At 44.1% G+C, this 10,610-nt stretch overlaps 1 non-coding gene across 1 annotated transcript; it reads left to right on the top strand.

Annotated features, from left to right (window-relative positions):
- The first annotated feature begins 9,342 nt into the window (after positions 1-9,342).
- LOC118633637 lies at positions 9,343-9,540 on the top strand. Its single transcript, XR_004960198.1, has one exon. It is a non-coding gene; the product is annotated as a small nucleolar RNA SNORA74 (small nucleolar RNA).
- The last annotated feature ends 1,070 nt before the right edge of the window (positions 9,541-10,610 follow it).

The following is a 10,610-nucleotide window of genomic DNA, read 5'->3' as shown; positions in this document are numbered from 1 at the left end:
GGGCAGGAGAGACAGGGGACCCTAAGAGGGGACAAAGCATGGGGACAGAGCACACTTCATGGAGGGAACAGAACATGAAAAGCAAAGGGCCCTTCATAGAGAGAGAGGGCACATGGACAGGAGAATCAGAATGTAGGCTTGGCATGGGGACAAAAACACCTACATGAATAGGGTAGGCTAGGGAGACAATTGATAGTTTAATGAGGGGTGTTGGGCAGGAGGGGAAGGGGACCCACCATAGAAGGGGCAGTGCAGAAGCACAGGGGACTCTAAGAGGGAGCATAGCAAGGGGAAAGAGGACAGACCATGGAGGGGCAGAACAGAAAGTACATAGCACCCTCCAAGGAGGTCCTGGGCAGTTTGACGGGACCTAGAAGTAGGCAGGGCATGGGGACACAAAACCCTCCATGGCCAGGCCAGGCCAGGCCAGTGAGACAGAAGACACTTAAAGGGAAAGCTAAGAGAGACAGTTGACCCTTTATTGAGGCATCGAGCACGTGGGAAATAGGCCATTATAATGGTAGTCATGGGGCAAAGGAACACTACATGAAGTGTGAAGGGTAGAAGGGACTTGAAGGGTGCAAGTGGCCCTAGAAGGTGGCAGAACAAAGGAGCACAGGGGAACCCTGGAAAGAGGCAGAGCAAGGGGGACTAGAACTTGTCCATGCTCAGGGTATGGCAGGGAGACAATGGACCCTGCAAAGGGTGAAAATCCACATGGACATGGGATCCCTTATGGAGAGGCCAAAGCAAAAGGGACTGGGCACCCTCTATAGAAAAATCTGAGCAGGGGGACAGTAGTCATTTGGTGCAGTAAGCAGAACAAAAAGGACAGAGCACCCTCCATGGAAGGCAGGGCAAGTGGACAGGGCATCCAGGGAGTAGGCAGACCATCAGGATACAGAACTATCCATGGCAGAGGCAAGCAAGGGAGACAGCTGGCCCTTTATGGAGACATGGAACAGAAGGAAAAAGACACTACAGGGGGCAAGGCAAGAGGCAAGGGGACCCTACGTGAAATGGGAAGAGCAGAAACAACAGAGCAAGTCCTTCAATGTAGGGGTGAGGGGCACTAAAAAGGGTAAGATTAAGGAGTACAAGGAACCCTGGAAAGGGGCAGGGCAAGGGGGACAGGAAACCCTTCGTGCTGGGGGCACAGCAGGGAAACAGTGGACCCTCCATGGGGAAAACACCACTTGGGTATGGGATACCCCATGGAGGGACCAAGGCTGGAGGTACAGGGCACCCTCTATACAAGGGATAACCAGGGGTGTACCAAGGATATCAAGAATTGGCTGGGCAAATAGACAGGGCAGACTTGTAGTAGGCAGGGCAAGGGAGATGAAAAATCTTCTGTGGTTGGAGCAGACCAGTGAGACAGAAGGCCCTCCATGGAAAAGGCAGAGCCAAAAGGCACAGTGGACTCTCCATAGAGTGTGAAGGGCAAGAGGGACAGGGGACCCTAAGAGGGGTCAAACAGAGGGACAGGGTGGTGAGATCATAAGAGTGGAACCTTCATGAATAGGGTTAAAACTTTTTGAAAAGAGACCTATAATAAACAAAATAAGTTGTGGACTAAAAGAGTTCCAGAATCATGAAATTAGGGAACAGACTGACACACCTCAGAGGAATGGGTGACCCGTCCCGCAGGTCGAGCAACGAGGATTCTAGAGGGGGAGTGAGGATGAGGAGGGACAAGAGACACGAGAAATGGAGACAAGACAGGGCTCTGATCAAGTCTCGTTTATTCTGGGGAGATCCACAGTATATATATGGCAAGAAGCAGAAAAACAAGAACATTTGTTGCCAAGCGATGTCTGTGGTGACCACCCCGAAGCAATTTCAAGTAAATATCATGTAAATATCACAGGTGGAACAAAAGACAAACAGAGCTGTAACTGGCTGAGTAAATGGTTACTTAAAGGAATGTAGAAACATTGTATGCAGAGATGCAGAGATATCTTGCCTTGGGGCAGGAGATGGCAGAGCAGATTTTTGCAAAATGGATGCCATGCAGTCTCCCACAGGTCCCCCCCCCCTTTTTTTTTTTTTAAATTTTAAGGCCGAAATAATACCTTGAGGGGACTGTGCCTGTCTTAGGTCAGAAAACTTGCACACGGTGCCAACCTGTCCGAACCCGTCATTGGAATAGCAAGGCAGCATAAGGCCTTGTTCCTGTCTTAGGTGGTGGTTGGCGATGCGTGTGAGTTCCAGTTGCCCGTCTCTGGCTATCCAGTCCAGCGCACCAAGGTAACAAGGTTTTTGAGACTATTTGCCATCTCGGGCATAGTCATAGCTTACTGACTCACAGCTAGAGTGAGCTTCTCTGTCGGCCATTTCAAGTTTATGATAATGGACCTGTATAGGTTGCATCTTATTGGCATCTATCTGCTGCTTGATGAAAGCCATCACCTTATTGAAGAGAAAGGGTCCTAGTGACACAATCAGTAAAAGGCCAAGTAAAGGGCCCAACAGAGGGAGAAGATAAGGCAGCACCCCATTTAGCCCGCTCCAAAGGGGGTTATCGAAAAGTTCTTTTAAGCAGCAGCATTCCTGCAAGGCAGTCGCATGGGGGGCCAAACAAGGCCCTCAGGAGTTCGTCAGGGTGTGGAGGAGGCCCCAAACCTCCTTCCACAAGCAGGCAAAGATGCAGTAGTATCCCTAGCAGTAAGATTTCAGCCTTCCGGTCCATTCCTGAAATAAAGAAAAAACAGAAAAAGCCTCTCAGGGTGAATTTTCATCCCTGGAGTTATCTATATGGTTATCTGTTATTCCTTTAATTTGATCAATCTGTTTAACCAAACGCTCTGGTAGCCATCTGGCAGATTTCATTTTCTTAGAGTAAATGCGTACAGAACCTCGGCCCCAGATGAGGACTGGGTCTGGGCCATGCCAAGAGTTGGTTAGCGGATCTTTCCACAACACTGAGGCAAATTGTTTTTGAGTTTCTGTATGCCAAAAGCGATTAGCAGCAGATTGCCCATTAGTGTCCAAATTTAAAAAATTGAGGATAAATAAGGCATGAGAGAGAATATTTCTGGGTGACCCCCTCGTGGGATACCATTCTCCCTTTTTTATTTTATTAATGGTGATTTTTAAAGACAGATGTGCTCTCTCTACAATACCTTGGCCCTGAGGGTTGTAAGGTATACCTGTTATGTGTTGAATATTGAGGCGTTTGCAAAATTCGGAGAAGGCTGAACTTGTATAGCCTGGGCCATTATCGGTTTTCAATTGCTGTGGGCATCCCAGAACTGTAAATGTGGTTAGCATGTGACTAATCACATGTTTTGTGGCTTCACCAGTTTGGAGGGAAGCATAAATGAATCCACTAAAGGTATCTATGATAACATGTACATATTTAAGATTTCCAAATTCAGAGATGTGAGTAACATCCATCTGCCATAATGCATTAGGGATTAGTCCCCTTGGGTTTACTCCAAGGTGGGGGACCGGCAAATGAGTGGCACATGAGGGGCAGTTTTTAACAATTTGCCTAGCTTGTTCCCTAGTAATCTGATGCATGAGGCGAAGTGTTTTAGCATTGAGATGATGTAATTGATGACTGTTCTGCGCTAGGGTGATTTTATCAGAGCTGTTATCAATGGTTGTAAATACTTGATTAGAATCCTGGAGGCGAGTAGCTAGGTCAGCTTTTTTGTTTCCCTCAGCAAGAGGTCCTGGCAGCCCAGAATGGGCACGTAAGTGGCCTATGTAAAATGGGTGAACTCTTTTTGTAATTAGTTTCTGTAACTGCCTAAACAAATTTCCTGCATTGGATATGTTTTTTACCTGTCCAGCTGTTTCTAATAGAGGTATAGAATGTGTGATGTATGCACTATCTGTGTAAATATTGAGAGATTGATCTGGGAAGGCAGAAAAAACAGCAACAATGGCTTGCAGTTCCGTTAGTTGAGCAGATGTGCTGCTGGTCATAAATGACACTGTTTGGTCTAGATAAGTGTAAGCAGCTCTACCCGTCGAGGACCCATCAGTAAATACTAGTAAAGCATTTCTCAGAGGCTTAGATGCTGTGAGTATAGGAAAGGTAAACTCATGCTTGTTGGCAAAATCAATAAGTTTGTCTGGTGGATAATGACTGTCTAGAATCCCCGCATAAGAGGCTAGGGAAATGGGCCAAAATTCAGTATTTTGCATGAGCCATCTAATTTGGTCCACGGTATAGGGTTGTATAATAATATCTGGCTCCTTACCAAAATGACATTTCCCTTGTTTCCTACCTATCATAATGAGATTGGACACTGCCTGATAATATGGCTCAATGACCTTTTTAGGTGTTGCAGGCAAGTGAATCCACATTAAGGGCGCTGTCTGCCAGAAAACAGCGGTAGGGGAGAGAGCAGTCTTACAAATAATAAACTTTAAAGATTTAGTGTAATCCATAAAGGTGGTTATTTGAGAATGGATAGCCTGTTCGACTTTGCGTATAGCCTGTTTTCCTTCTAACGTAAGTTCACGGGGAGAAGTAGGGTTGGCATCACCCTGCAATATATCATACAGGGGTTTAAGTTCTCCTTTACTGATTTTTAAATAGGGCATAAGCCAATTAATGTCCCCTAGCAATTTTTGGAAATCATTTAGGGTTTTAAGCTTGTCTAATTTTAGTTCTAATTTTTGAGAGAAAATTAGGGACCCTCGTATTTGAAATCCAAGATATGTATAAGGGTCTGCGAGCTGGACCTTGTCAGGGGCTATTTCCAGGCCTTTGTCTCTTAAGGCAATGCGCATCATCTCATAGCATTTCAAAACCTCGCTCCCCTCTTCTCCAGCTATGAGGATATTATCCATGTAATGTATAATGTACATATTTGGCCAATTGTCTCTAACTGATTGTAAGGCTGAGGCTACAAAGGATTGGCATAGGGTAGGGCTATTAGCCATTCCTTGTGGCAGAACACGCCATTGGAATCTTTTCATAGGCGCTTCAAAATTTATAGCTGGTAAGCTGAATGCAAAATCGCCTCTGATCATCTGGATGCAGAGGAATCGTGAAAAAACAATCCTTTAGATCAACAATGACTTTGAAAAAACCCAAAGGTATGGCAACAGGTGAGGGAAGTCCTGGTTGTAAGGCTCCCATTAGTACCATAGTCTTATTTACAGCTCTTAAGTCTTGCAATAGCCACCATTTGCCAGATTTATTTTTAATGACAAAATAGGAGTATTCCAAGGGGAGTTACTAGGGACAATGTGGCCAGCATCAAGCTGCTCCTGTACCAGCTGTTGTGCAGCCATCAGTTTTTCTGCTGTTAGAGGCCATTGATCAACCCACACCGGCTCCTCAGATAGCCACGTGATCTTTTCTGCATGAGTCACAGGAGTGTCAATGGCCCCTATGGAAAATGGCCTAATCCTGCCCTATCAGTTTTTGGGGAGGGCTCTATGGGTTCTGTTATACCCATATTAATTTTTCCCAGCCCTTGGCCTGGTAGATATCCAGTTTTCAACATTTGGGTAGTAATAACAGCATTCGGGCTTCCCATTATTAATCCTAATTGGGATAAGAGGTCTCTACCCCAAAGATTTATAGGCAATCCAGCTATAACATATGGTTGTATGGTGCCCTGGTTACCTTCTTGATCTTTCCAAGTTAATAGCTTTGAACTTCTCTCTGGGTTTTGACTTTGCCCTATTCCTTTTAGGTGAGTCAGAGTTGCATCTAGGGGCCAGGCTGTAGGCCAGTCTACTTTTTTAATAATTGTGACATCAGCCCCTGTATCTATAAGCCCTGAAAATTTCTTACCATCTAACCAGAGAGACATAATGGGTTTTTGTGCTGATATGACCTCTGCCCAGTAAACATCTGATGACCCCAAAGCCTTGATCACCTCTTTGTCCTGATACTGCCCTATTTGTGGTGGGCATCAAAGGCAGGAGCAGAAATTGAGCAAATCTTTGTCCTGCGATGACAGTACTAATATTTTGGGGGGATGATACCATAACCTTAATTTCTCCGGAGTAGTCATTGTCTATAACTCCTGGAAGGACTTGTAGTCCATTCATTGTTGAACTGCTACGTCCTATTATTAGTCCAAATGTGTTTTCAGGCAGAGGGCCAAAAATTCCAGTAGGAAGGGCCTGAACTCCCATTTCAGGGGTTAATACTGTGTAGGTGGTGGAACTGAGTTCCAATCCTGCGCTTCCTGTGGTGGCTCTAAGAAGGTTTGAAATGGATTGTTGTTTGCTGGCACAAAACTGACTGCCCCAAAGATTTGTTTGGGTTTGGGGGCCTGGGGCTGGCCCCTGTACCCGTTTCCCCACATCGGGGGTAGTTCGTTACCTTGAACATCCTTTTTAGACCTACATTCATTAGCCCAATGTTTCCCCCTTTTACATCTAGGGCAAACTCCTGGAGTCTGAGCTTTTGAGTTGTTAGTGGGATTTCCTTTACAATTCCTTGCGAAATGCCCAGTTTCCCCACAGTTACTCTTGTTTTGTTGGGATAAGAATTGTCTGACTGTATACCCTTGCAAGGCGGCAGCCATGGCAAGGCCCTGTTGATAGGCAGTCCCAATATCAGAGCATAGGTGAATATAACCAGTTAAATCAGTCTTTTTCTTATAAGGTCTGATAGCGGCTTGACAGGCGGCATTAGCGTTTTCAAAAGCCAATTGTTTAACAAAATCCATGCCTGTGTCTGCATTACCAAAAATTCTGCCTGCTGCAGTAATTAAGCGGTGAACAAAATCTGCAAAAGGCTCATCAGGTCCTTGTTTAATGTTAGTAAGGGAGGAGCTCATGTCACCCTTGGTGGGCAGTTTCCTCCATGCCCTAGTGCCTGCAGCCTGAATTTGAGCAAAAAGACCTGCATCATATTGCATTTGGGCATCACTATTAGCAAAATTTCCTTCTCCTATTAGCATATCAAAATTCCATCCATTACCAGCCTGCACATTGCGTTTAGCAATGTCCCTGCAGTTCTCTACATATTCTGATTTCCACAGGAGATAGTCTCCTCTAGCAAGTGTCGCTCGGGCTAACGTCTGCCAATCCCCAGGAGTAAACCAATTCTCGGCTACTGATTCTAAAATTGCCATAGTATATGGGGCTGTGGCTTTGTATTGTGCTACAGCAGTCTTTAACTCCTTTATTAATTTAAAATCAAACCCACTACGGTGACGCCAAGACTGTCCTTGTGCGTCCACTGTTTCTGTTACTGGAAAAGCCTCTGTATCATCTAGCTCTGGTGCAAGTTGCAAGCGGGGAGGGATTTTTGGGACAGTTCCCCTCATGGGTGGCTTTTGATTACCGAGGACTTCTGATCTTACTCCACTCTCCTTTTTAGATTTTCCTACTTTTAGTCCTTCTAATTGGGCTATGAGATCTTGGTGCTTCTTTTCCAGTTTTATTTGTTCTTTGAGGTGTTCAGTTTTATCTCTAAGTTCTTTTCTAGGGTCAAGGACCAGACATGCCAGCGGGGGAGCACTGGAATCATTATTATAAGGCGGAGGGCATTGAGAAACAAGCGGCCAGTCAGAGTTACGATATATGGCAACTTCATCCGCCAATTCATCCCAATTAACCTCCCCTCCATCAGGAACAGTCTCCAAATATTCTGATAGGTCGGGATAAATCTTTGTCTTGGATTTGATTATTTCCTCTGGGGCAACACTAGTTTTTGTTCTTTTGAATTCTCCACCCTCTCTCTCTGTTAGTTTTTCTTGTCTCCCCGTATGAGAACTTTTAGGCATAATTTTATTCCAAGTAGGCTCAGTTTCTTCTTCCTCATTATCACTATCGAATGACATGAAGTCCTCACATTCCTTACTTTCATTTTCATTCCCCTTTTTTTCTTTCTGTAATATACCCTCGCCATATTCTACTACATTGACAACGAGAGGATCAGAATGTCTCTGAGGTAAAATCTCATCTATTAAATACCAATAAGAAAAAGCAGTTACCGGGACCTTCTCAGGTCCATAAGTCTTATAATAATCTCTAAGAGCATCACCAACTATTTTCCATCGTTTTTGATCTATAATTCCCTCTGTACCAAACCAAGGACAAACTTCCTTAATATAATCAAAATACTGACACAAATCCTTAATTTTTACTCCGTTTACTTACCTGAAGGGTGCAGACATAGCAGGTTCCCATGTCGTTCCCTCTTTTCTTTTCCTTTCTGCCGGCCACTCGAACGGCGTCCTTCACTGGATCCCCTGTGCTGGAGCCCCATGTTGGGCGCCACTTGACCCATCCTGCAGGTCGAGCAACGAGGACTCTAGAGGGGGAGTGAGGATGAGGAGGGACAAGAGACACGAGAAATGGAGACAAGACAGGGCTCTGATCAAGTCTCATTTATTCTGGGGAGATCCACAGTATATATATGGCAAGAAGCAGAAAAACAAGAACATTTGTTGCCAAGCGATGTCTGTGGTGACCACCCCGAAGCAATTTCAAGTAAATATCATGTAAATATCACAGGTGGAACAAAAGACAAACAGAGCATAACTGGCTGAGTAAATGGTTACTTAAAGGAATGTAGAAACATTGTATGCAGAGATGCAGAGATATCCTGCCTTGGGGCAGGAGATGGCAGAGCAGATTTTTGCAAAATGGATGCCATGCAAACAGTCTCCCACAAATGGGGATGAGAGGGAGGGAAGAGATAAACCAGAGGACTTACATGCATATATGCATGACCAATCTTCATGGACATTAGGCTGGGGAAGGCAGGAGGGTGGTGGGAGTAGAAAGAAGGGGGACAATGGATAAAAAAGGGGAACATCTGTAATATTTTCAGCAACAAAGAAAGATGTTTAGTAGGAAAAAAAAATAATAGCAAAATAAAAGAGATCCTATAATAGACTTAGCAAGGAGATTGCTTTATAAATTATAAAAATTATTTCTAACCACTATGCTGTACACCAAAACTAATATTAAATGTGAATAATAAATTAAAACTTTAAAAATGTATACAAATCAAATACTGCATAAAAAAGAAATAAACATATAAATCAGAGCGCTCTTTTAAAAATACAAATCAGCCCTGGCCGGTTTGGCTCAGCAGTTAGAGCGTCGGCCTGTGGTACAGAGAGACCCGGGTTCGGTTCCCGCTAAGGGCATGTACCTTGGTTGCAGTTTGTCCCCGGCCCTGGTTGGTCGTGCGGGTGGCAGCCACTCGATGTGTCCCTTCACGTCGATGTTTCTCTCTCTCTCTCTTCCTCTCTCTCCCTCCTGCTCTATCTGAACAAAACATGGAAAAATGTCCTCGGGTGAGGATTAAAAAAATAAAATAAAATAAAATAAAATAAAATAAAATAAAATAAATACAAATACAAATCAGTTCATGTCATTCTCATGTCTGAAAGCCTTAATGGCCCCAGCAGTGGTCACCCTCCAGACAGATGCATTGCCATGATGGTTACACTGCTGGGAGAGAAATGTCCTCTCTTTTTCTTCCAATTGCCTCTAACAGTGTTCTGGTGGCATCTGGCACTGGTTTAGGGCAGAACTGTGCTTCTTTAAGATTGTGCTAAGCATTCACTTTGGCTTAGTTCTAGTGTGGGAGCACACACATAAAAATAATTTAATTTAAAGGCTTAATCATTCTGATAGCATTTTCAAACCCCCTGAGTGAGCTTTATCCTCCTGGCTGCTCTTTCCTGCTCCCCAGGTATCCTGGCTCACCTAGCCCCGGAGGCAGAAGGCTGGGACAGTGTTGCCCAGGCAGCCAGTGAACATGCATCTGGTTGAACATCTGAACAGAACTTCAGTTCTCTTTGGAAAGAAATGTCCACCTCAGGGATTTTTTATCAGGTGAGGGCTACAACCTGATGCTCATCAAGGAACTGAGAGTAATAGCCTTTAGGCAAAAATCTATAGGATAACTGAATCTTTGCTTGGCCGGAAAATCTACACAGGAAGCAAAGATGTGACATTGGTGTTTAAAGTTGGCCCTGCCACAGTCATCCAAACCCAGTAGAGGGAGCCAAAATCAGCGGAATACCAACACACATAGGGAAAATTTTGCATGCTTCAAAACCCATGGAGACAGACAAAATAGTGAAACAAAGAAACACATCCCAAAGGAAAGAACAAGAAAATTTAAGGAAAAGGGATAAATGAAAAGGAATTAAGCAAGCTATCAGAGATACAGTTCAGAGTAATGATAATGTGGATGCTCGACAGCATGAGTAAAGAGCTGAACAACAGGCCCTGGCTGGTTTTGCTCAGTGGTTGGAGCACTGGCCTGCAGACCAGAGTCCCAGGTTCAGTTCTCACTAGGCTCTAGCAGCTAGGGGCACATATCAAAAAAAAAAAAAAAAAAAGGAGCTGAACAGCATAAATAAAGATATAGAAACAATAAAAATTAATGAATTAAAAATGAAAAACTACCAAGTAGAAATGAAGAATGACACAGTAGAAATAAAGAACACAATGGAAGGAATAACCAGCAATGTAGAGGAACCTGAGGATCAGGTCAGTGAATTAGAACACAAGGTAGAAAAAAAATCACCCAATCATCAAACCTAAGAGAGAGAAAAAAGAAAAGAAAAGACAGGAGGACTGCTTAAGAGAACTGTGGTACAACATGAAATATAACAATATCCACATCATAGGAGTTCCAGAAGAAGAAGAAAATGGGC

Source organism: Molossus molossus, unplaced genomic scaffold (genome assembly GCF_014108415.1).
Source record: "Molossus molossus isolate mMolMol1 unplaced genomic scaffold, mMolMol1.p scaffold_m16_p_18, whole genome shotgun sequence".
Lineage (NCBI taxonomy): Eukaryota > Metazoa > Chordata > Mammalia > Chiroptera > Molossidae > Molossus > Molossus molossus.
Note: the sequence above shows the minus strand (reverse complement) of the source record. Positions and strands in the feature narration are given on the sequence as shown.